At 41.6% G+C, this 24,468-nt stretch overlaps 6 non-coding genes across 6 annotated transcripts; all 6 read left to right on the top strand.

The window, feature by feature from the left end:
* Positions 1–17,473: 17,473 nt before the first annotated feature.
* Positions 17,474–17,547, top strand: trnat-ugu. Its single transcript has one exon. It is a non-coding gene; the product is annotated as a tRNA-Thr (tRNA).
* Positions 17,548–17,774: 227 nt separating this feature from the next.
* On the top strand, positions 17,775–17,848 carry trnat-agu. The gene has a single exon. It is a non-coding gene; the product is annotated as a tRNA-Thr (tRNA).
* A 3,290-nt stretch (positions 17,849–21,138) lies between these two features.
* trnat-ugu lies at positions 21,139–21,212 on the top strand. The gene has a single exon. It is a non-coding gene; the product is annotated as a tRNA-Thr (tRNA).
* A 227-nt stretch (positions 21,213–21,439) lies between these two features.
* Positions 21,440–21,513, top strand: trnat-agu. Its single transcript has one exon. It is a non-coding gene; the product is annotated as a tRNA-Thr (tRNA).
* A 1,621-nt stretch (positions 21,514–23,134) lies between these two features.
* Positions 23,135–23,208, top strand: trnat-ugu. Its single transcript has one exon. It is a non-coding gene; the product is annotated as a tRNA-Thr (tRNA).
* Positions 23,209–23,418: 210 nt separating this feature from the next.
* On the top strand, positions 23,419–23,492 carry trnat-agu. The gene has a single exon. It is a non-coding gene; the product is annotated as a tRNA-Thr (tRNA).
* The last annotated feature ends 976 nt before the right edge of the window (positions 23,493–24,468 follow it).

Below are 24,468 nucleotides of genomic sequence, written 5' to 3'. Positions count from 1 at the left end.
TTTTCTTGTACTTGTGGCTAGGAATTTCCCCATACAATCAAGCCTGCCACCTTGGCTGTGAACATCAGTTTTAATGTTAACCAGCAGGCGGCACTGTGGCAAACTCTGGTAAGTGCTCTGAGACATCACTATATTATCAGCACCCGTGTCAATCTTGAACATTACACGTGCCATTCACCGGGAGCTCAACATGACTGTTCTTCAGAATCAGACTGTAACTGATACTAAAAATAACGCCCCTTGCATTTCCTCTTCATCCTCAGCTGTATTTGGCCATTTTTGTTTTGCATGCAATCTCAAAAGGCCCAATTTTGTTACACTTCCTGCATTTTGTTGCGTGCTGGACAATTTTCACTGTCATCATGGCTGCGGTTACAACGTGAGCAAACTTCCCTGTTTTGACTGACTGTTTCTTTGCTGAGAACTGTTTATTCTGGCCACCTGCAGTGTACTTAGAATATTTTTTGTGATGCTGTGGTTTGCGTCTCACCTCATCAACGTAGTTCTCAGCTCAAATCAAATCAAATTTTATTTGTCACATACACATGGTTAGCAGATGTTAATGCGAGTGTAGCTAAATGCTTGTGCTTCTAGTTCCGACAATGCAGTAATAACCAACAAGTAATCTAACCTAACAATTCCACAACTACTACCTTATACACACAAGTGTAAAGGGATAAAGAATATGTACATAAAGATATATGAATGAGTGATGGTACAGAACGGCATAGGCAAGATGCAGTAGATGGTATAGAGTACAGTATATACATATGAGATGAGTAATGTAGGGTATATAAACATAAAGTGGCATAGTTTAAAGTGGCTAGTGATACATGTATTACATAAAGATGGGAAGATGCAGTAGATGATATAGAGTACAGTATATACATATACATATGAGATGAGTAATGTAGGGTATGTAAACATTATATTAAGTGGCATTGTTTAAAGTGGCTAGTGATACATTTTTAAATAATTTCCATCAATTCCCATTATTAAAGTGGCTGAAGTTGAGTCAGTATGTTGGCAGCGGCCACTAAATGTTAGTGGTGGCTGTTTAACAGTCTGATGGCCTTGAGATAGAAGCTGTTTTTCAGTCTCTCGGTCCCTGCTTTGATGCACCTGTACTGACCTCGCCTTCTGGATGATAGCGGGGTGAACAGGCAGTGGCTCGGGTGGTTGTTGTCCTTGATGATCTTTATGGCCTTCCTGTGACATCGGGTGGTGTAGGTGTCCTGGAGGGCAGGTAGTTTGCCCCCGGTGATGCGTTGTGCAGACCTCACTACCCTCTGGAGAGCCTTAGGGTTGTGGGCGGAGCAGTTGCCGTACCAGGCGGTGATACAGCCCGACAGGATGCTCTCGATTGTGCATCTGTAGAAGTTTGTGAGTGCTTTTGGTGACAAGCCGAATTTCTTCAGCCTCCTGAGGTTGAAGAGGCGCTGCTGCGCCTTCTTCACAACGCTGTCTGTGTGGGTGGACCAATTCAGTTTGTCCGTGATGTGTACACCGAGGAACTTAAAACTTTCCACCTTCTCCACTACTGTCCCGTCGATGTGGATAGGGGGGTGCTCCCTCTGCTGTTTCCTGAAGTCCACAATCATCTCCTTTGTTTTGTTGACATTGAGTGTGAGGTTATTTTCCTGACACCACACTCCGAGGGCCCTCACCTCCTCCCTGTAGGCCGTCTCGTCGTTGTTGGTAATCAAGCCTACCACTGTAGTGTCGTCCGCAAACTTGATGATTGAGTTGGAGGCGTGCATGGCCACGCAGTCATGGGTGAACAGGGAGTACAGGAGAGGGTGCTGCTAAACAGGAGAAGTCCAACGGAGCGCAAGGTAATCAGCCAACCAAGTGTATACCATAACACATATGGCTCTGTTCAACAGTAGTGCAATACGGAACAGGGTCGCATTTGTGAGTCTTTGTATTTGTTGTGTCTGTTCTGTTTGTTGGTGTATTTATGTTGTGTGTGTGTAAAAAATCTAAACAACTGTTAAAGTAATCATGTTTATTTTTTATTTTTACATGGGCTGATTGATGAGCCTCATAATAAGCAACAGTCAACATTTCAAGCCTATTGTATTGTTGTTGAACCCATAGGCCTTTTCTAATCTGGGCAAAAGTCCTTCCTCTCTCCTCCGGGACCTGGAAACCGATAAGTGGTCGAGGAGATGTCATTTGGTTAGTAGTCGAACGGAAGAGTGTCCTCCGGTCCTCAATAGCCACCTTTCATCCTTTGTGGAAGAGTTTGGAAAACTGCCACACCCTCTTTGAATCAGCGTTTGTTTTGTCGTCGGAGAAAGCAATGCACACATTTAAAAACAATATGTTACTTATCATTTTTTTATCTATAAAATGTCTCGCACAGCTAACTTCATTTGTTTTTATAAATTGACACATTTATTTTGGGATCCACCCCTGTAAATGTCATTTGCCTGATAACGCTCGAGCGGAGAAGGAGACTCTCATTTCATATAAGTGCATTTTCGTCCACGTTCCTCACCACCCTCACCACCACTTGACCTTTTTCAAAAGGAGGCGAGAGAGGATGGAAGACAGAGGACGCAGGAGTTGAACAAATTCAATTTGTATTCATTATGTCTCCTCAATAGTTCCTGCCAAGGCAGCAGCTACTCTTCCTGGGGTTCATTATGTCTCCTCAATAGTTCCTGCCAAGGCAGCAGCTACTCTTCCTGGGGTTCATTATGTCTCCTCAATAGTTCCTGCCAAGGCAGTAGCTACTCTTCCTGGGGTTCATTATGTCTCCTCAATAGTTCCTGCCAAGGCAGCAGCTACTCTTCCTGGGGTTCATTATGTCTCCTCAATAGTTCCTGCCAAGGCAGCAGCTACTCTTCCTGGGGTTCATTATGTCTCCTCAATAGTTCCTGCCAAGGCAGCAGCTACTCTTCCTGGGGTTCATTATGTCTCCTCAATAGTTCCTGCCAAGGCAGCAGCTACTCTTCCTGGGGTTCATTATGTCTCCTCAATAGTTCCGGCCAAGGCAGCAGCTACTCTTCCTGGGGATTATTAAGGATCGCCATTAGTTCCTGCCAAGGCAGCAGTTACTCTTCCTGGGGTTTATTAAGGATCGCCATTAGTTCCTGCCAAGGCAGCAGCTACTCTTCCTGGGGTTTATTAAGGATCGCCATTAGTTCCTGCCAAGGCAGCAGCTACTCTTCCTGGGGTCCAGCAAAACTTTACGCAAACGAGCAAAAGCCATAGAGATACAATATGATACATGTCATAGCCTAATATAATTTCTGTTGTATTTAATTCAGTGGCGGGACTCTTGTGAAATAACGACAGATTGGATGACAGTCAAAGCAGCATGTGAATCTGTTCTCCAATAAAGGGAACAGTTGGGATGCTGAAAATACGTATTTCCCACGTACCCCAAAACATTCAATTATTCACTGCAGTGCCATACAAAATCAGGGCAACATCAATATTTCATGGCCTGTTATATCTTTAAGAAATATTTTTCTTCTACTCTGAGAGAGAGTGTTGTGAAAACATGTCAGCACAGTAGCAGGAACTTGAAAACGCAGGCCGCTATTGGTTGTTTTACTTCAAACACTTTATTTCAAATTCCGTGTGAAATGTATTATATTTAGTTGAAATATGAATGTCTGCGAAACAAATTTAATTGAACACGTTATCAAAGTGTGACAAAGCTGACCGATACATTGTCAACATTAAAGGCTTCACAAAAACTACTGAGAAATAATAGGCATGGAGTATTTTACTTTAAAACTGCAGACTTTAATGGATATTTTTATTGGGTTTGAGGTTTGACAAGTTAATGACATTTTCTTAAAATCTAAAAAGGCACAACCTAGATTTGAGCCAATGTCTTAACCCTTGTGTGGTGTTCGGTTCTGTGGGACCCATTTTCAATGTTTACTAACAGAAAAATGAAAAAATAAATTCAACCTGAGACTCATTGGCCGTGGCTCATTTTCTGTGAAAAACATGTAAAATAACACATTTTCATTGAATACACACTGTGCACGCCCCTATACATTTATATTACATATGTGGTGTTCAGGTCCTCTGGACCCGAAGGCAATAAAAGTGTGGAAAAGTGTGTGTGTAGGTGGAAACAAGTCAAAATTAAACAAAAAGGTGTGCTGTGTGCCTTATCTCTGTCTTCCTTCTCCCTGAGCCTGCTGTTTCAACATAGCAGCAAAAACCTGTCTGTCTCCGTGCCTGTCTGTCTCCGTGCCTGTCTGTCTCCGTGCCTGTCTGTCTCCGTGCCTGTCTGTCTCCGTGCCTGTCTGTCTCCGTGCCTGTCTGTCTCCGTGCCTGTCTGTCTCCGTGCCTGTCTGTCTCCGTGCCTGTCTGTCTCCGTACCTGTCTGTCTCCGTGCCTGTCTGTCTCCGTGCCTGTCTGTCTCCGTGCCTGTCTGTCTCCGTGCCTGTCTGTCTCCGTGCCTGTCTGTCTCCGTGCCTGTCTGTCTCCGTGCCTGTCTGTCTCCGTGTCTGTCTGTCTCCGTGTCTGTCTGTCTCCGTGCCTGTCTGTCTCCGTGCCTGTCTGTCTCCGTGCCTGTCTGTCTCCGTACCTGTCTGTCTCCGTGTCTGTCTGTCTCCGTGCCTGTCTGTCTCCGTGCCTGTCTGTCTCCGTGCCTGTCTGTCTCCGTACCTGTCTGTCTCCGTGCCTGTCTGTCTCCGTGTCTGTCTGTCTCCGTGCCTGTCTGTCTCCGTGCCTGTCTGTCTCCGTGCCTGTCTGTCTCCGTGCCTGTCTGTCTCCGTACCTGTCTGTCTCCGTGCCTGTCTGTCTCCGTGCCTGTCTGCCTCCGTGCCTGTCTGCCTCCGTGCCTGTCTGTCTCCGTGCCTGTCTGTCTCCGTGCCTGTCTGTCTCCGTGTCTGTCTGTCTATCCCAATTTTCTCGCACTCTTTACCCTTTGTTGTGTGTGAAACTACACAATGTCTTGCGGGAACCTGCACAATGTTATTACAATACATTATTTTGAAACATTATTTCGATACATTGTAAAAAAATCTGTATTTTCCAACACTCTACCCCAGCCAGGTGCAAATTGGGGGAGGGACACAACAAATAAATAGCTTTGCATGTGTGGCTCCTTACCACAATCAATCAGTATGGCAAAAATTATCGCTGCTCAGAGGGCAGCTTGGAAGATGTAGACATTTCTGAATATGAGGGCCATGTCTCTGTGAATTCGGAGTCTGACAGTGAGTTGGAAGAAGAGGATGAGATTGACCATCAGCCAGCCACAGGAGCTGGGCAAGGCATTGGTAAGACCTCAAATCCAGAGGAGGCAACATATCCCAAGAACCACAGCTTCTGCAGCCATGGTGAGGAGGATTCAGGAGGAGGATGCTGGTGCCCCATCCGCCCGACCCACAGAACCAACAACTCCAATACCGGAAGTAAGTGTGAGTGATGTTGTTGCATGTGTGTGTGTCTGACTCTCCTACCTTGGTCTGCTGTAACTATATATGTGAGTGAGATGTGTCTGACTCTCCTACCTTGGTCTGCTGTAACTATATATGTGAGTGAGTGAGTGAGTGAGTGAGTGAGTGAGATGTTAGTAAAATTCCTGAACTAAGTGTTTCCATCATTCTAGATTGCAGCCGGTAGCAACAAGAAGAAGCGCTGCGATGTGTGTGGACCCAAGAAGGACAGGAAGACACAGTACACATGCATCAAGTGAAAGAAATACATTTGGAACACACACACAGTAAAACTCTGTCCCTCATGTGGTGTGGAGAACAGCCTTAATTTGTGTTCAATTTGGCTCATTTATCATTTCCATAAAATACTGTATGTAAAATGAGTCCTTCTAAATTGTTCAGTTCAAAGCAATAAACATCAATAGTGATGAAAACCTTGTTTCATTTATATTTGTTCAAGATAAACATGATTTAAGATAAACATCCAACTACCTCCTCCCCAAACTGTATTTATTTATTTATCTTGCTCCTTTGCACCCCAGTATCTCTACTTGCACATTCATCTTCTGCACATCAATCATTCTAGTGTCTAATTGGTATATTGTAATTACTTCGCCACCATGGCCTATTTATTGCCTTACCTCCCTTTTCTTACCTCATTTGCACAAACTGTATATAGATTTTGTTCTACTGTATTATTGACTGTATGTTTTGTTTATTCCATGTGTAACTCTGTGTTGATGTATGTGTCGAACTGCTTTGCTTTATTCTTGGCCAGGTCGCAGTTGTAAATGAGAACTTGTTCTCAACTTGCCTACCTGGCTAAATAAAGGGGAAATAAAAAATATATAAAAAAGTATTAATTTAATATATATATATTTTTTAAAACAAATAGCACTTTTATTGATAAATGTGATCTAGCAGAGATAAATGGCAAATATTAACCATGTATGCTGTCTATATTGCTTGTAATTGATATAAGTCAACTTCTAAGTATTTAAACGTAAATTTTTATGGCTGTATTGTTTTAACAACCGAAATAATGTTGTGTGTCCATTAGACCGGCGAACATTGGGTGAATTACAAAAACATGAACACCACACAAGGAGTAGTTCAACATGTCGCTGACACGTTTTCATTTTCGTCAACAACAACTTTATATCAAAGGAGTGAGTGCATTTGAAGGCTTGAGATGAACATTAGACCCGATGACATGTTTCTACGCATGAGCTCTGCCTAGGAATGTACACTGTAAGTTCCTATGGTCTTCGCTAGCCAATGTCGCCATGACATCGCCTACAAAATGTGATCAGGGATTTCTATTGGAGAAGCAGTTTTAGGCTATCTTCATACTATACCAAATTTGGTAGTATGCTAAGCCCACTATTGTGTTAATTGTTTACATGGAGACACAAGGGCAGCTGTTGAGGTCAGAGGTCAGAAAACTCAGATCAACATTACTTGTATCCTGAGGCACGTTCGGTAGGGAAACGTTATGAAACGTTGCAGACAGAAATATCATCAATAGATGTGATTCCTTACTTAAAATGTCAGAGAAGCATGTTTGTTTTACATAATATATTTCTGTCTCAACATTTCACTATGTCATGCTGAATGTGGCCTGGCAGTCAGGGTCTAGTTCTGGTCAGTTGGAACGTGTTAAATACTGCCAAGGCTGAGCAAAGCAATAGGTTTGTCACTAGGAATATTATACTTCTTAATGATTACCATGGGTCCAGAACATCCTGTTTTGTGTGGGTGTGTGTGTTTCTTGATTTTTAATATCACTTGCAGTGTACAGTGAAATCTTGCCAGCGCCAGCTTCTTGCCAGCTCCAAACCCAACAATGCAGCAATCAATATCAATGTAGAACTAAAAATAACATAAGGTAGAGCAAACACACTGAGAAATAAAAATAAGAAAGTAAGAAGCTGTACAGGGTCAGTTCCAATACCATATTTACAACGTCCAGGGATCCTGGAGTGATGGAGGTAGATATGTATATGGGTCAGCTGACGAGGCATCAGGATACATGATAAACAGAGTAAATGTGTGTGCATGTTGGAGTGGCAGTGTTTTTTAAAACACTTAACTAGGCAAGTCAGTCAAGAACAAATTCTCTTTGACAATGACAGCCTACCCCCAGATGAATCTAGACCAATTGTGCACCGTCCTACAGGACTCCAAATCACAGCCTGATGTGATACAGCCTTGATTCAAACCAGGGACTGTAGTGATGCCTTGCACTGAGATGCTGTGCCTTAGACCACAGCGCCACTCGGGAGCCCAGAGTCAACTCAGATAGTCCATTTAGCCATTTAGCAGTGTTATGGCTTGGGGATAGAAGATGTTCTGTATGTGTGAGTGAGAGAGAGAGAGAGAGAGAGTGAGACAGAGAGAGAGTGAGAGAGAGAGAGAGAGAGAGAGAGAGAGAGAGAGAGAGAGAGAGAGAGAGAGAGAGAGAGAGAGAGAATTGTCAGGGGATGTATCTTCACACAGCTGCTATAGGGGGAGGTGATATTATAGTGTTTTCCATTGCCATGGACCGTTTTATAGGATCATGAGATATTTTCCTGTCGTATATTGACATCTAGTGGACAATTTGGGTTAGTGGACATATTTATCATAATATTAAGAAGGAGTCATTTTCATTATGAAATGTATTTCCCTTCCTGCCTTGTCCTCCTGTAATTTCTATAGATTATATATATAGATAGAGATTATATTAGGACTGTTTTTTTTTTGTTGTGTGTATTTTTCTTTTTTGAATATTAAAACAGACAATATACCCGCATTGAAGCTGCTCAACATTTCTATTACATTCAGTCATCTAACAGACTCCCATCCAGAGCGACCCACAGAAGAAACCAGGGTCAACGCCCTGCTCAAGGGCACGTCGACAGATCTCCCACAAGGTCAAAAACAGGGAGCCGAACCAGCGACCATTCAGCTACTTACCCGAGCTCCCAACCACCAGGGCACCAGCCCTCCAAGATCCCCAAGTGCTGCTCCTCAACCATCCAACACTTTTTCGGTTACTACATGATTCCATATGTGTTATTTCGTAGTTTTGATGTCTTCACTATTATTCTACAATGTAGAAAATAGTACAAATAAAGAAAAACCATGGAATGAGTAGATGTGTCCAAACCTTTGAATGGTACTGTAGCTGAAGCCATTTAGCTCCTCTGTCCATCACAGAACTATAGACTGTCACAGAACTCTCGTGGTGCAAAGCTTTTACTTCCTGTTTTTTAAAATTCCATTTCTCTCCCCAATTTCATAATATCCCATCAGAATCTTGTCTCATTGCTGCAACTCCGCAACGGGCTGAGGTGAGGCAAAGGTCAAGTCACGCATCCTCCGAATCATGATCTACCAAACCACACTCCTTAACACCCGCCCACTTAACCCAGAAGCCAGCCGCACCAATTTGTCAGATTACGATCAAAGTCAGCCTGCAGGCAACTGGCCTGCAACAAAAGCAAAGTAAAGCACCCCCGGCCAAACCCTCCCCTAACCCAGACGACACTGGGCCAATTGTGCACAGCCCAATGGGACTCACAGTCACAGCTGGTTCTGACACAGCCTGGGATGGAATTCAGGTCTGCAGTGACACCTACAAGCACTGCAATGCAGTGTCTTAGACCACTGAACCACTCGGGAGGCCCTACTTCCTGGTTCTTGATACATCAGTGGCCACACTGGGTGCAGCGAAAATAGATACATACAGTGCATTAGGAAAGTATTCAGACCCCTTGACTTTTTCAACATTTTGTCACGTTACAGCCTTATTCTAAAATTTATTACATTTCCCCCCCCCCTTTTTTTGCAAATTTAATAAAAAACCAAGCTTCCAGAGATGGCTTGTAGAGGCTACTCATGCTGGACAGTGATGTGTACAAGCTGGCTAAACACTTGAATTGTTAGCCAGTTCAGCTGTACACAGTTAATCTTTACAGTTGGTATGTTTGAACTCATTCAAAGAAAATCATTTTCCGTGACATCGGAATATCTCAATTGCATACTCCTCACGTCCTCTCTCCTTTCACCTCGCCTACTTCTCAAAACCCATTGGATGAGAAAACCAGATGTCCCTCCCCTCTGACCTTCTCCACTAATGGGTGCAATGAAATGCCTGAAAAAGGTACTGTTGAGACTCAAACTCAGGATCTCCTGTTCATAACACAGAATGTTTAACCAACTTAGCAACAGCACGCTGCTCAACTATTAATTTTGTGATTATGCTACGGGACTTAGAGGTAATTTGAGTTTTAGTACGGTACCCTGCGTCACTCCTTCATTGCTACAGACCAGCGCGGGGGAGTTAGAGCACTCATTATGCTTTTGGGTCCCAAGGCGCGACTGTGTCTCTAACTGACAATGAATGGGCTACACAAACCAAATAGAAAATGAGAATTGTGCACTTACTTACTAAAACAGTTGTTACACTATGGTTTTTATTCTAAGAAAAACTTAGACTACAATTAGAGTGAGGAAATGTTAGGATTATTTTGCTCTTACTGTAGTACTGTAGGCTTCTCCCGACTAGTCAGTTTGTACAGAGCCTGAGTGGCACAGCGGTCTAAGACTGTGTTGCTACGCTTCAATATCTTTGCAACCTGGGAGACCCGGTGGACATCGGTAGGCTTTTGGTTTCTCTCCCTCTCAAAACAGAAATAAATCATTCTAAATAACAAACTGGCTATATTTTACAAATTAGTATAAATGTCTCACCCTATGTTCAAGAGTCATATTTTTCTCGCTCACTTTACGTTATTTGAAAACGAAATAATCTTAAAAAAAAAAAATTAAACAAAGAGATTATTATTATTAATTAATTTAGAATTATATAAAAGCCCCTTAGATATTCTCACAGATATATTATGAACCTTGTTTTTTACAAATCAAATCAAATTTTATTTGTCACATACACATGGTTAGCAGATGTCAATGCGAGTGTAGCGAAATGCTTGTGCTTCTAGTTCCGACAATGCAGTAATAACCAGCAAGTAATCTAACCTAACAATTCCACAACTACTACCTTATACACACAAGTGTAAAGGGATAAAGAATATGTACATAAAGATATATGAATGAGTGATGGTACAGAACGGCATAGGCAAGATGCAGTATATGGTATAGAGTACAGTATATACATATGAGATGAGTAATGTAGGGTATGTAAACATAAAGTGGCATAGTTTAAAGTGGCTAGTGATACATGTATTACATAAAGATGGCAAGATGCAGTAGATGATATAGAGTACAGTATATACATATACATATGAGATGAGTAATGTAGGGTATGTAAACATTATATTAAGTGGCATTGTTTAAAGTGGCTAGTGGTACATTTTTACATAATTTCCATCAATTCCCATTATTAAAGTGGCTGGAGTTGAGTCAGTATGTTGGCAGCGGCCACTAAATGTTGGTGGTGGCTGTTTAACAGTCTGATGGCCTTGAGATAGAAGCTGTTTTTCAGTCTCTCGGTCCCTGCTTTGATGCACCTGTACTGACCTCGCCTTCTGGATGATAGCGGGGTGAACAGGCAGTGGCTTGGGTGGTTGTTGTCCTTGATGATCTTTATGGCCTTCCTGTGACATCGGGTGGTGTAGGTATCCTGGAGGGCAGGTAGTTTGCCCCCGGTGATGCGTTGTGCAGACCTCACTACCCTCTGGAGAGCCTTACGGTTGTGGGCGGAGCAGTTGCCGTACCACGCGGTGATACAGCCCGACAGGATGCTCTCGATTGTGCATCTGTAGAAGTTTGTGAGTGCTTTTGGTGACAAGCCAAATTTCTTCAGCCTCCTGAGGTTGAAGAGGCGCTGCTGCGCCTTCTTCACAACGCTGTCTGTGTGGGTGGACCAATTCAGTTTGTCCGTGATGTGTACACCGAGGAACTTAAAACTTTCCACCTTCTCCACTACTGTCCGTCGATGTGGATAGGGGGGTGCTCCCTCTGCTGTTTCCTGAAGTCCACAATCATCTCCTTTGTTTTGTTGACGTTGAGTGTGAGGTTATTTTCCTGACACCACACTCCGAGGGCCCTCACCTCCTCCCTGTAGGCCGTCTCGTCGTTGTTGGTAATCAAGCCTACCACTGTAGTGTCATCCGCAAACTTGATGATTTAGTTGGAGGCGTGCATGGCCACGCAGTCGTGGGTGAACAGGGAGTACAGGAGAGGGCTCAGAACGCACCCTTGTGGGGCCCCGGTGTTGAGGATCAGCGGGGTGGAGATGTTGTTACCTACCCTCACCACCTGGGGGCGGCCCGTCAGGAAGTCCAGGACCCAGTTGCACAAGGCGGGGTCGAGACCCAGGGTCTCGAGCTTGATGACGAGTTTGGAGGGTACTATGGTGTTAAATGCTGAGCTGTAGTCGATGAACAGGATTCTCACATAGGTATTCCTCTTGTCCAGATGGGTTAGGGCAGTGTGCAGTGTGGTTGCGATTGCGTCGTCTGTGGACCTATGGGGTCGGTAAGCAAATTGGAGTGGGTCTAGGGTGTCAGGTAGGGTGGAGGTGATATGGTCCTTGACTAGTCTCTCAAAGCACTTCATGATGACGGAAGTGAGTGCTACGGGGCGGTAGTCGTTTAGCTCAGTTACCTTAGCTTTCTTGGGAACAGGAACAATGGTGGCCCTCTTGAAATATGTGGGAACAGCAGACTGGGATAAGGATTGATTGAATATGTCCTTAAACACACCAGCCAGCTGGTCTGCGCATGCTCTGAGGACGCGGCTGGGCATGCCGTCTGGGCCTGCAGCCTTGCGAGGGTTAACACGTTTAAATGTTTTACTCACCTCGGCTGCAGTGAAGGAGAGCCCGCAGGTTTTGGTAGCGGGCCGTGTCAGTGGCACTGTATTGTCCTCAAAGCGAGCAAAAAAGTTATTTAGCCTGTCTGGGAGCAAGACATCCTGGTCCGCGACGGGGCTGGTTTTCTTTTTGTAATCCGTGATTGACTGTAGACCCTGCCACATACCTCTTCTGTCTGAGCTGTTGAATTGCGACTCTACTTTGTCTCTATACTGGGACTTAGCTTGTTTGATTGCCTTGCGGAGAGAATAGCTACACTGTTTGTATTCGGTCATGTTTCCGGTCACCTTGCCCTGGTTAAAAGCAGTGGTTCGCGCTTTCAGTTTCACGCGAATGCTGCCATCAATCCACGGTTTCTGGTTTGGGAATGTTTTAATCGGTGCTGTGGGTACGACATCGTCAATGCACTTTCTAATGAACTCGCTCACCGAATCAGCGTATTCGTCAATATTGTTGTTGGACGCAATGCGGAACATATCCCAATCCACGTGATCGAAGCAGTCTTGAAGCGTGGAATCAGATTGGTCGGACCAGCGTTGAACAGACCTGAGCGAGGGAGCTTGTTGTTTTAGTTTCTGTTTGTAGGCTGGAAGCAACAAAATGGAGTCGTGGTCAGCTTTTCCGAAAGGAGGGCGGGGGAGGGCCTTATATGCGTCGCGGAAGTTAGTATAACAATGATCCAAGGTTTTACCAGCCCTGGTAGCACAATCGATATGCTGATAGAATTTAGGGAGTTTTGTTTTCAGATTAGCCTTGTTAAAATCCCCAGCTACGATGAATGCAGCCTCAGGGTGTGTGGTTTCCAGTTTACAAAGAGTCAGATAAAGTTCGTTCAGGGCCATCGTTGTGTCTGCTTCGCGGGGAATATATACGGCTGTGATTATAATCGAAGAGAATTCCCTTGGTAGATAATGCGGTCGACATTTGATTGTGAGGAATTCTAGATCAGGTGAACAGAATGACTTGAGCGTAGCAGGCTGTGAATTCTGCAAGCAAAGTTTCTAGGATGGGCTATTAACAGGACAATATATATTGGTCATATTGGTCATGGCTCCCGAGTGGTGCACAATGGGATTGCCTTGCAGTTCTCCAGCTGTATCCACTGAGATATTGGTGGGCGCACAAGTTTCAAGTCACAAGGGCAGGGGGCACGGGATGTGCTGCAGAGTAGGACACAGAAGACTGACCTAGCCCATTGGGAAGGGAGGAGGAGGAAGGGGGAGGGGGGAGGGGGACCCCCGCCCCGCCCCGCCCCCCTGGGTAGCACAGAGCAACACTTTAAGGGGCATTGCACAAATAATGGCGCTGACTAGGGAAACGTTCCAACTGTTCTTTGTGCCTGTCTGCACGTTCAAACTAAAACAATGTAACTAATAATGGCACGAAAAATGCCCTTTAGATATGAATTCGGAGGGCAGAAATGATTAAATATTAAAGCATTAGACCTCTCACTAAAGGCGTCAGTCAAAAGTTATACTTAAATCAGAACTGGATTTAACGATAAATGACATGAAAATTGCACATTTGTAAATCCCAGACTCTAAAAGTAATTGGAAAGGTAGATACAAATAATTTGTGACGTTGTGGTTACAATAAAGAATGTAAACAAGATGTAAACAATATGCTGTATTTTTATTTACATTAGTGATGGACAGCTGGAGGCATTTTGAAAACTTGTTTTTAACAAGTATACTGTAGTACTGTAGCAGGTGGAGCCCTATTAGTAGGATAATAGACTCGTTATAGCCCAGCTACTGAATGTGTGAAAATCCCCCAATTTCAAATCAAAAATCAAATCAAATCAAATGTGATTAGTCACATGCGCTGAATACAACAGGTGTAGACCTTACAGTGAAATGCTTACTTCCAAGCCTGTTAGTTGAGAATGATCTGTTTATTGAATGATTAGAATATTCCGCACTGAAACATATAATTGTATGGAATTGATTAGAATGTATAAAATCAATAAATGTGTAGTCCTAGTCAGAATTAGGGTAAAACAATATGTCTTTATGATATTATAAACACAGACTGTCTGAGCTCGGTGCCGACCTGACTAGAGATTTGGGAGAGAACGGGGAGTACGTCTCAAGGACAAGGTCTCCCTTATCTCTGTCGGCTGGGTAGTGAGACAGTGTGTGCGTAGCAGGACATTGTGTGCGTCTGTTTGTGTGTATGTGTGTGCGTATGGTTGTGTGAATGTGTGTGCGTGGGAAGTCAGTATAAAATGAATTGTTTTGTATTCTTCACTTTAGAACGTTCCCGTGAATAAACCTTTTTGACTATTTTAGCTGGGCCTCCGTCTGTTTCATTCGACCAGGATCTTACAAATTCTGGTTTGCAGACTGAGAAATATAATTAAATTGGGTTATGTACCTGGAGAACATAATTCTCTTATCAATTGGTCCTTCGAACCGGATCTCAATACCTACCTCTGTCGTCCCAAGGAACTGCTGAAAACCGTGCACGGGCGGATCCAGGATCCGTAAGACAAAGACCTGACCTCTGAATTGAGGGTTTATTTCAGGCCAGGGGTGAACTGGTACACGGCAGAGGTGGTGACGAGATCCAACCTACATTGCTTTTCCCAGTCTACGAGAAGGTCAGTAAATCTTTATTCACAAATTTGGGGAATTGACGCTTGGGCTACATTCAGAAATATATTTGATTGTTTTTGTGTAGTTTAGGTGTTGATTTTAAAATTCCCACAGGGCATTCTTACCTGGTGACCTATTTTTTTGAATTTTGTGTAGAGAACCCTGATATAGGTAGTATTCTAGGCAATTGGAAAATAGGAATTGGGTGTAGAGCCACCTAGGCAGCAGGAGAAGGGGGTCCGTAATGACCCCGGCTAATCTGTGGCCACTACCAATAAACTATCTAATGTTGAGACCTAACCGTTAACTTCTCTGGGATATGTGGGACGCTATAACGTCCCACTTGGTCAAAAGCCAGTAAAAATGCAGAGCGCCAAATTCAAATAAATGACTATAAAAATCAATCTCTCATGAAATCACACATGAAAGACACCACATTAAAGCTACACTTGTTGTGAATCCAGCCAACATGTCTGATTTCAAAAAGGATTTACGGCGAAAGCACACCAAACGATTATGTTAGGTCAGTACATAGTCACAGAAATACACAGCCATTTTCCCAGCCAAAGATAGGAGTCACAAAAAGCAGAAATAGAGATAAAATGAATCACTAACCTTTGATGATCTTCATCAGATGACACTCATAGGACATCATGTTACACAATACATGTATGTTTTGTTCGATAATGTGCATATTCATATCCAAAAATCTCAGTTTACATTGGCGCCATGTTCAGAAATGCCTCCAAAATATCAGGAGAAATTGCAGAGCCACATCAAATAACAGAAATACTCATCATAAACTTTGATGAAAAATACATGTTTTACATAGAATTAAATATACACTTGTTCTTAATGCAACCGCTGTGTCAGATTTCAAAAAACTTTACGGAAAAAGCAAACCACGCAATAATCTGAGACGGCGCTCAGATATAAACAACATTTCTCCGCCATGTTGGAGTCAACAGTAATACAAAATTACATCATAAATATTCCCTTACCTTTGATGATCTTCATCAGAATGCACTTCCAGGAATCCTAGTTCCACAATAAATTGTTGTTTTGTTCGATAATGTCCATTATTTATGTCCAAGTAGCTACTTTTGTTAGCACGTATAGTACACATATCCAAACGCTTGCGCAGATCCAGGCGAACGTCGGACGAAAACTTCAAAAAGTTATATAACAGGTCAAATAAACTGGTCAAACTAAGTAGAGAATCAATCTTTAGGATGTTGTTATGATAAATATTCAACAACGTTCCAACAGGAGAATTCCTTTGTGTCTATAGAAGTAATGGAATGCAAGTCGATATCATGTGGAATACGTGTGACCAGGATCTGGCACTCTGCCAGACTACTGACTCAAACAGCTCCCATCCGGCCCCACATTACAGTAGAAGCTTCATTCAACGTTCTACAGACTGTTGACATCTAGTGGAAGGCGTAGGAAGTGCAAATAGATCCATATCCCACTGGGATTTCAATAGGCGATGAGTTGAAAATCGACCAGCCTCAGAATTCTCACTTCCTGTTTGGATTTCTTCTCAGGTTTTTGCCTGCAATATGAGTTCTGTTATACTCACATACATCATTCAAACAGTTTTAGAAACGTCAGAGTGTTTTATATCCAATAGTCATAATAATATGCATATATTAGCATCTGGGACAGAGTAGGAGGAGGTTCACTCTGGGCACGCTATTCATCCAAAGTGAAAATGCTGCCCCCTATCCTAGAGAAGTTAATGCCAACAGTGGTTTAACAGAGCCTCCCATCGCAGATGGTTTTAACACTGCATATCACCAGCAGCTGAAGATAGCTTTACTAAGCGGAATACGTCGCGAGATTAGCATAAAGAAAACCTTGGTAGGGTGGGGACTAGCAGAACTGGGGGAAGTAAAAAGATATGCAATTCATTATGAACAGCACGGTAAAAGCGAGGAGACTAAGAAGAAGCTGAAAGGGGAAGAATACTTGATGGCCACTCTGGGTGAGATAGCAGGTAAGGGCGGCTCTGACAGAAAGGGATGGAAAGCTAACAGAAGAGGAGATAAGGACAGAGATAGAGGTAAGGATAGATGTTTTAATTGTAACAAGTCGGGTCACTTTTCTCGGGATTGCGAGGCACCATGCAGGCACTGCAAGGAAGTAGGACACAATCACCGTGATTGTCGTAACAAGAAAGATAGAAGGGACAAAAGAAGCAGGCGCCCACAGCCTGAGTCAGAGGAGGAAGAGGAAGCGTGACTAGATTCAGGGGCAGAGAATAGACGGGAGAGGGGAGGTCGGAACAGAATTGTGAAGTTTTTGATTATAATTCAACTAATGGTATGTTTTGCCTGGAAAGATACGTTCGCTAGTGTTTGGTTAAAAGAAAAAATAGTATGTGACTACAAATGTTTACTGATATCTCGCTGCCCACCTCACACATACTCAGGCCGACTTTGGGTCCCAAAACATAGCTTAAGAAACCCTGTTGCTAGACAATTGAAGGTGTTCATATCGATTCCAATATTATTAAATTACATCTGTTTTGTGACGTGATTTTGCAAGACAGAGATATGGGTTAAATTAATTATTCTGGTTTGATTTAAATATGTGTGTCGGTGTTCTTACCTGCAACAGACATGACATCTATGGGCGCTGTGGCTTAGTTGGTTAAAGCGCCTGTCTTGTAAACAGGAGATCCTGAGTTCGAATCTCTGCAGAGCCAATTCAAGCAATTCATTGAACAAATTGGAGGAAAAGGTCACAAAACATAGCTTAAGAAAGCCTGTTGCTAGACAATTGAAGGTGTCCATATCGATTCCAATGTTACTAAATAACATATTTTTGGTGATGTGATTTTTGCAAGACAGAGATATGGGTTAAATGAATGAGACTAGTTTGATTTAAATGCGTGTGGCGGTGTTATTACCTGCAACAGACATGCAATCTACGGGCGCTGTGGCTTAGTTGGTTAAAGCGCATGTCTAGTAGACAGGAGATCCTGAGTTCGAATCTCAGCAGAGCCTTTTCAAACAATTCAATGAACACATTGGTAAAAAAGGTCTTAGTGGAGGGAACTCTACTTTTCTCAAACGATGGGTTTAGAGAATTAGGAGTGTCGAGAGGTGAGGAGGATGCAATTGAAGCACTACAAACGATTATGTTAGGTCACCACCAAAACACAATAAGCACAGCCATTTTTCCAGCGAAAGATAGCTTTCACAAAAAGCAGAAATAGAGATAAAATGAATCATTAACCTTTGATTATCTTCATCAGATGACACTCATAGGACTTCATGTTACACAATACATGCATGTTTTGTTTGATAAAGTTCATATTTATATAAAAAAATCTGAGTTTACATTGGCGCGTTACATTCACTAGTTCCAAAAACATCAAGTGATTTAGCATAGCCACATCGTTTCAACAGAAATACTCATCATAAATGTAGATGATAATACAAGTTATATACATGGAATTATAGATATACCTCTCCTTAATGCAACCGCTGTGTCAGATTTAAAAAAAACTTTACGTAAAAAGCACACCATGCAATAATCTGAGACGGCGCTCAGATTTAACAACATTTCTCAGCCATGTTGGAGTCAACAGAAATACGAAATTACATCATAAATATTCCCTTACCTTTGATTATCTTCATCAGAATGCAGTGCCAGGAATCCTAGTTCCACAATAGATCATTGTTTTGTTCGATAATGTTCATTACTTATGTCCAATTAGCTAAGTTTGCTAGCATGTGTAGTACACGTGTCCAAACGCTCGCGCAGATGCAGGCAAACTCGGACGAAAACTTCAAAAAGTTATATTACAAGTCGAATAAACTGGTCAAATTTAGTAGAGAATCAATCTTCAAGATGTTGTTATCATATATATCCAATAACGTTCCAACAGGAGCATTCTTTTCAGTCTCTATAAGTAATGGAACGCATGACGATATCATGAGGAAAGTGCGTGACCAAGAACTGGCACTCTGCCAGACCACTGACTCAAACACCTCCCATCCGGTCCCACAACACAGCATAAGCTTCATTCCACGTTCTACTTACTGTTGACATCTAGTGGAAGGCGTAGGAAGTGCAAACAAATCCATATATTACAGGCAATTGAATAGGCGATGACTTTAACATCGACCACTCTCAGAATTCTCACTTCCTGTTTGGATTTTTTTGCCTGCCATATGAGTTCTGTTATACTCACAGACATAATTCAAACAGTTTTAGAAACTTCAGAGTGTTTTCTATCCAATACTAATAATAATATGCATATATTAGTAACTGGGACTGAGGAGCAGGCCGTTTACTCTGGGCACCTTTCATCCAAGCTACTCAATACTGCCCCTGCAGCCATAAAAAGTTAAAAGAAAAAATAGTATGTGACTACAAATGTTTACTGATATCTCGCTGCCCACCTCACACATACTCAGGCCGACTTTGGGTCCCAAAACATAGCTTAAGAAACCCTGTTGCTAGACAATTGAAGGTGTTCATATCGATTCCAATATTATTAAATTACATCTGTTTTGTGACGTGATTTTGCAAGACAGAGATATGGGTTAAATTAATTATTCTGGTTTGATTTAAATACGTGTGTCGGTGTTCTTACCTGCAACAGACATGACATCTATGGGCGCTGTGGCTTAGTTGGTTAAAGCGCCTGTCTTGTAAACAGAGCCTTTTCAAACAATTCAATGAACACATTGGTAAAAAAGGTCTTAGTGGAGGGAACTCTACTTTTCTCAAACGATGGGTTTAGAGAATTAGGAGTGTCGAGAGGTGAGGAGGATGCAATTGAAGCACTACAAACGATTATGTTAGGTCACCACCAAAACACAATAAGCACAGCCATTTTTCCAGCGAAAGATAGCTTTCACAAAAAGCAGAAATAGAGATAAAATGAATCATTAACCTTTGATTATCTTCATCAGATGACACTCATAGGACTTCATGTTACACAATACATGCATGTTTTGTTTGATAAAGTTCATATTTATATAAAAAAATCTGAGTTTACATTGGCGCGTTACATTCACTAGTTCCAAAAACATCAAGTGATTTTGCATAGCCACATCGTTTCAACAGAAATACTCATCATAAATGGATATGAAAATACAAGTTATACACATGGAATTATAGATATACCTCTCCTTAATGCAACCGCTGTGTCAGATTTAAAAAAAACTTTACGTAAAAAGCACACCATGCAATAATCTGAGACGGTGCTCAGATTTAACAACATTTCTCAGCCATGTTGGAGTCAACAGAAATACGAAATTACATCATAAATATTCCCTTACCTTTGATTATCTTCATCAGAATGCAGTGCCAGGAATCCTAGTTCCACAATAGATCATTGTTTTGTTCGATAATGTCCATTACTTATGTCCAATTAGCTAAGTTTGCTAGCATGTGTAGTACACGTGTCCAAACGCTCGCGCAGATGCAGGCAAACTCGGACGAAAACTTCAAAAAGTTATATTACAAGTCGAATAAACTGGTCAAATTTAGTAGAGAATCAATCTTCAAGATGTTGTTATCATATATATCCAATAACGTTCCAACAGGAGCATTCTTTTCAGTCTCTATAAGTAATGGAACGCATGACGATATCATGAGGAAAGTGCGTGACCAAGAACTGGCACTCTGCCAGACCACTGACTCAAACACCTCCCATCCGGTCCCACAACACAACATAAGCTTCATTCCACGTTCTACTTACTGTTGACATCTAGTGAAAGGCGTAGGAAGTGCAAACAAATCCATATATTACAGGGAATTGAATAGGCGATGACTTTAACATCGACCACTCTCAGAATTCTCACTTCCTGTTTGGATTTTTTTGCCTGCCATATGAGTTCTGTTATACTCACAGACATAATTCAAACCGTTTTAGAAACTTCAGAGTGTTTTCTATCCAATACTAATAATAATATGCATATATTAGTAACTGGGACTAAGGAGCAGGCCGTTTACTCTGGGCACCTTTCATCCAAGCTACTCAATACTGCCCCTGCAGCCATAAAAAGTTAAAAGAAAAAATAGTATGTGACTACAAATGTTTACTGATATCTCGCTGCCCACCTCACACATACTCAGGCCGACTTTGGGTCCCAAAACATAGCTTAAGAAACCCTGTTGCTAGACAATTGAAGGTGTTCATATCGATTCCAATATTATTAAATTACATCTGTTTTGTGACGTGATTTTGCAAGACAGAGATATGGGTTAAATTAATTATTCTGCTTTGATTTAAATACGTGTGTCGGTGTTCTTACCTGCAACAGACATGCCATCTATGGGCGCTGTGGCTTAGTTGGTTAAAGCGCCTGTCTTGTAAACAGGAGATCCTGAGTTCGAATCTCAGCAGAGCCATTTCAAGCAATTCATTGAACACATTGGAGGAAAAGGTCACAAAACATAGCTTAAGAAAGCCTGTTGCTAGACAATTGAAGGTGTCCATATCGATTCCAATGTTACTAAATAACATATTTTTTGTGATGTGATTTTTGCAAGACAGAGATATGGGTTAAATGAATGAGACTAGTTTGATTTAAATGCGTGTGGCGGTGTTATTACCTGCAACAGACATGCAATCTATGGGCGCTGTGGCTTAGTTGGTTATAGCGCATGTCTAGTAGACAGGAGATCCTGAGTTCGAATCTCAGCAGAGCCTTTTCAAACAATTCAATGAACACATTGGTAAAAAAGGTCTTAGTGGAGGGAACTCTACTTTTCTCAAACGATGGGTTTAGAGAATTAGGAGTGTCGAGAGGTGAGGAGGATGCAATTGAAGCACTACAAACGATTATGTTAGGTCACCACCAAAACACAATAAGCACAGCCATTTTTCCAGCGAAAGATAGCTTTCACAAAAAGCAGAAATAGAGATAAAATGAATCATTAACCTTTGATTATCTTCATCAGATGACACTCATAGGACTTCATGTTACACAATACATGCATGTTTTGTTTGATAAAGTTCATATTTATATAAAAAAATCTGAGTTTACATTGGCGCGTTACATTCACTAGTTCCAAAAACATCAAGTGATTTTGCATAGCCACATCGTTTCAACAGAAATACTCATCATAAATGTAGATGATAATACAAGTTACATACATGGAATTATAGATATACCTCTATTTAATGCAACCGCTGTGTCAGATTTAAAAAAAAATGTACGTAAAAAGCACACCATGCAATAATCTGAGACGGCGCTCAGATTTAACAACATTTCTCAGCCATGTTGGAGTCAACAGAAATACGAAATTACATCATAAATATTCCCTTACCTTTGATTATCTTCATCAGAATGCAGTGCCAGGAATCCTAGTTCCACAATAAATCGTTGTTTTGTTCGATAATGTCCATTACTTATGTCCAATTAGCTAAGTTTGCTAGCATGTGTAGTACACGTGTCCAAACGCTCGCGCAGATGCAGGCAAACTCGGACGAAAACTTCAAAAAGTTATATTACAAGTCGAATAAACTGGTCAAATTTAGTAGAGAATCAATCTTCAAGATGTTGTTATCATATATATTCAATAACGTTCCAACAGGAGCATTCTTTTCAGTCTCTATAAGTAATGGAACGCATGACGATATCATGAGGAAAGTGCGTGACCAAGAACTGGCACTCTGCCAGACCACTGACTCAAACACCTCCCATCCGGTCCCACAACACAGCATAAGCTTCATTCCACGTTCTACTTACTGTTGACATCTAGTGGAAGGCGTAGGAAGTGCAAACAAATCCATATATTACAGGCAATTGAATAGGCGATGACTTTAACATCGACCACTCTCAGAATTCTCACTTCCTGTTTGGATTTTTTTGCCTGCCATATGAGTTCTGTTATACTCACAGACATAATTCAAACAGTTTTAGAAACTTCAGAGTGTTTTCTATCCAATACTAATAATAATATGCATATATTAGTAACTGGGACTGAGGAGCAGGCCGTTTACTCTGGGCACCTTTCATCCAAGCTACTCAATACTGCCCCTGCAGCCATAAAAAGTTAAAAGAAAAAATAGTATGTGACTACAAATGTTTACTGATATCTCGCTGCCCACCTCACACATACTCAGGCTGACTTTGGGTCCCAAAACATAGCTTAAGAAACCCTGTTGCTAGACAGTTGAAGGTGTTCATATCGATTCCAATATTATTAAATTACATCTGTTTTGTGACGTGATTTTGCAAGACAGAGATATGGGTTAAATTAATAATTCTGGTTTGATTTAAATACGTGTGTCGGTGTTCTTACCTGCACCAGACATGACATCTATGGGCGCTGTGGCTTAGTTGGTTAAAGCGCCTGTCTTGTAAACAGGAGATCCTGAGTTTGAATCTCAGCAGAGCCTTTTCAAGCAATTCATTGAACACATTGGAGGAAAAGGTCACATAGCTTAAGAAACCCTGTTGCTAGACAATTGAAGGTGTCCATATCGATTCCAATGTTACTAAATAACATGTGATTTTTGCAAGACAGAGATATGGGTTAAATGAATGAGATGAGTTTGATTTAAATGCGTGTGGCGGTGTTATTACCTGCAACAGATATGCAATCTACGGGCGCTGTGGCTTAGTTGGTTAAAGCGTATGTCTAGTAAACAGGAGATCCTGAGTTTGAATCTCAGCAGAGCCTTTTCAAACAATTCAATGAACACATTGGTAAAAAAGGTCTTAGTGGAGGGAACTCTACTTTTCTCAAACGATGGGTTTAGAGAATTAGGAGTGTCGAGAGGTGAGGAGGATGCAATTGAAGCACTACAAACGATTATGTTAGGTCACCACCAAAACACAATAAGCACAGCCATTTTTCCAGCGAAAGATAGCTTTCACAAAAAGCAGAAATAGAGATAAAATGAATCATTAACCTTTGATTATCTTCATCAGATGACACTCATAGGACTTCATGTTACACAATACATGCATGTTTTGTTTGATAAAGTTCATATTTATATAAAAAAATCTGAGTTTACATTGGCGCGTTACATTCACTAGTTCCAAAAACATCAAGTGATTTTGCATAGCCACATCGTTTCAACAGAAATACTCATCATAAATGTAGATGATAATACAAGTTATACACATGGAATTATAGATATACCTCTCCTTAATGCAACCGCTGTGTCAGATTTAAAAAAAACTTTACGTAAAAAGCACACCATGCAATAATCTGAGACGGCGCTCAGATTTAACAACATTTCTCAGCCATGTTGGAGTCAACAGAAATACGAAATTACATCATAAATATTCCCTTACCTTTGATTATCTTCATCAGAATGCAGTGCCAGGAATCCTAGTTCCACAATAAATCGTTGTTTTGTTCGATAATGTCCATTACTTATGTCCAATTAGCTAAGTTTGCTAGCATGTGTAGTACACGTGTCCAAACGCTCGCGCAGATGCAGGCAAACTCGGACGAAAACTTCAAAAAGTTATATTACAAGTCGAATAAACTGGTCAAATTTAGTAGAGAATCAATCTTCAAGATGTTGTTATCATATATATTCAATAACGTTCCAACAGGAGCATTCTTTTCAGTCTCTATAAGTAATGGAACGCATGACGATATCATGAGGAAAGTGCGTGACCAAGAACTGGCACACTGCCAGACC

This window comes from Salvelinus namaycush, chromosome 16, assembly GCF_016432855.1.
Source record: "Salvelinus namaycush isolate Seneca chromosome 16, SaNama_1.0, whole genome shotgun sequence".
In the NCBI taxonomy this organism is placed as follows: domain Eukaryota; kingdom Metazoa; phylum Chordata; class Actinopteri; order Salmoniformes; family Salmonidae; genus Salvelinus; species Salvelinus namaycush.
This window is presented reverse-complemented; position numbering and strand designations above follow the sequence as displayed.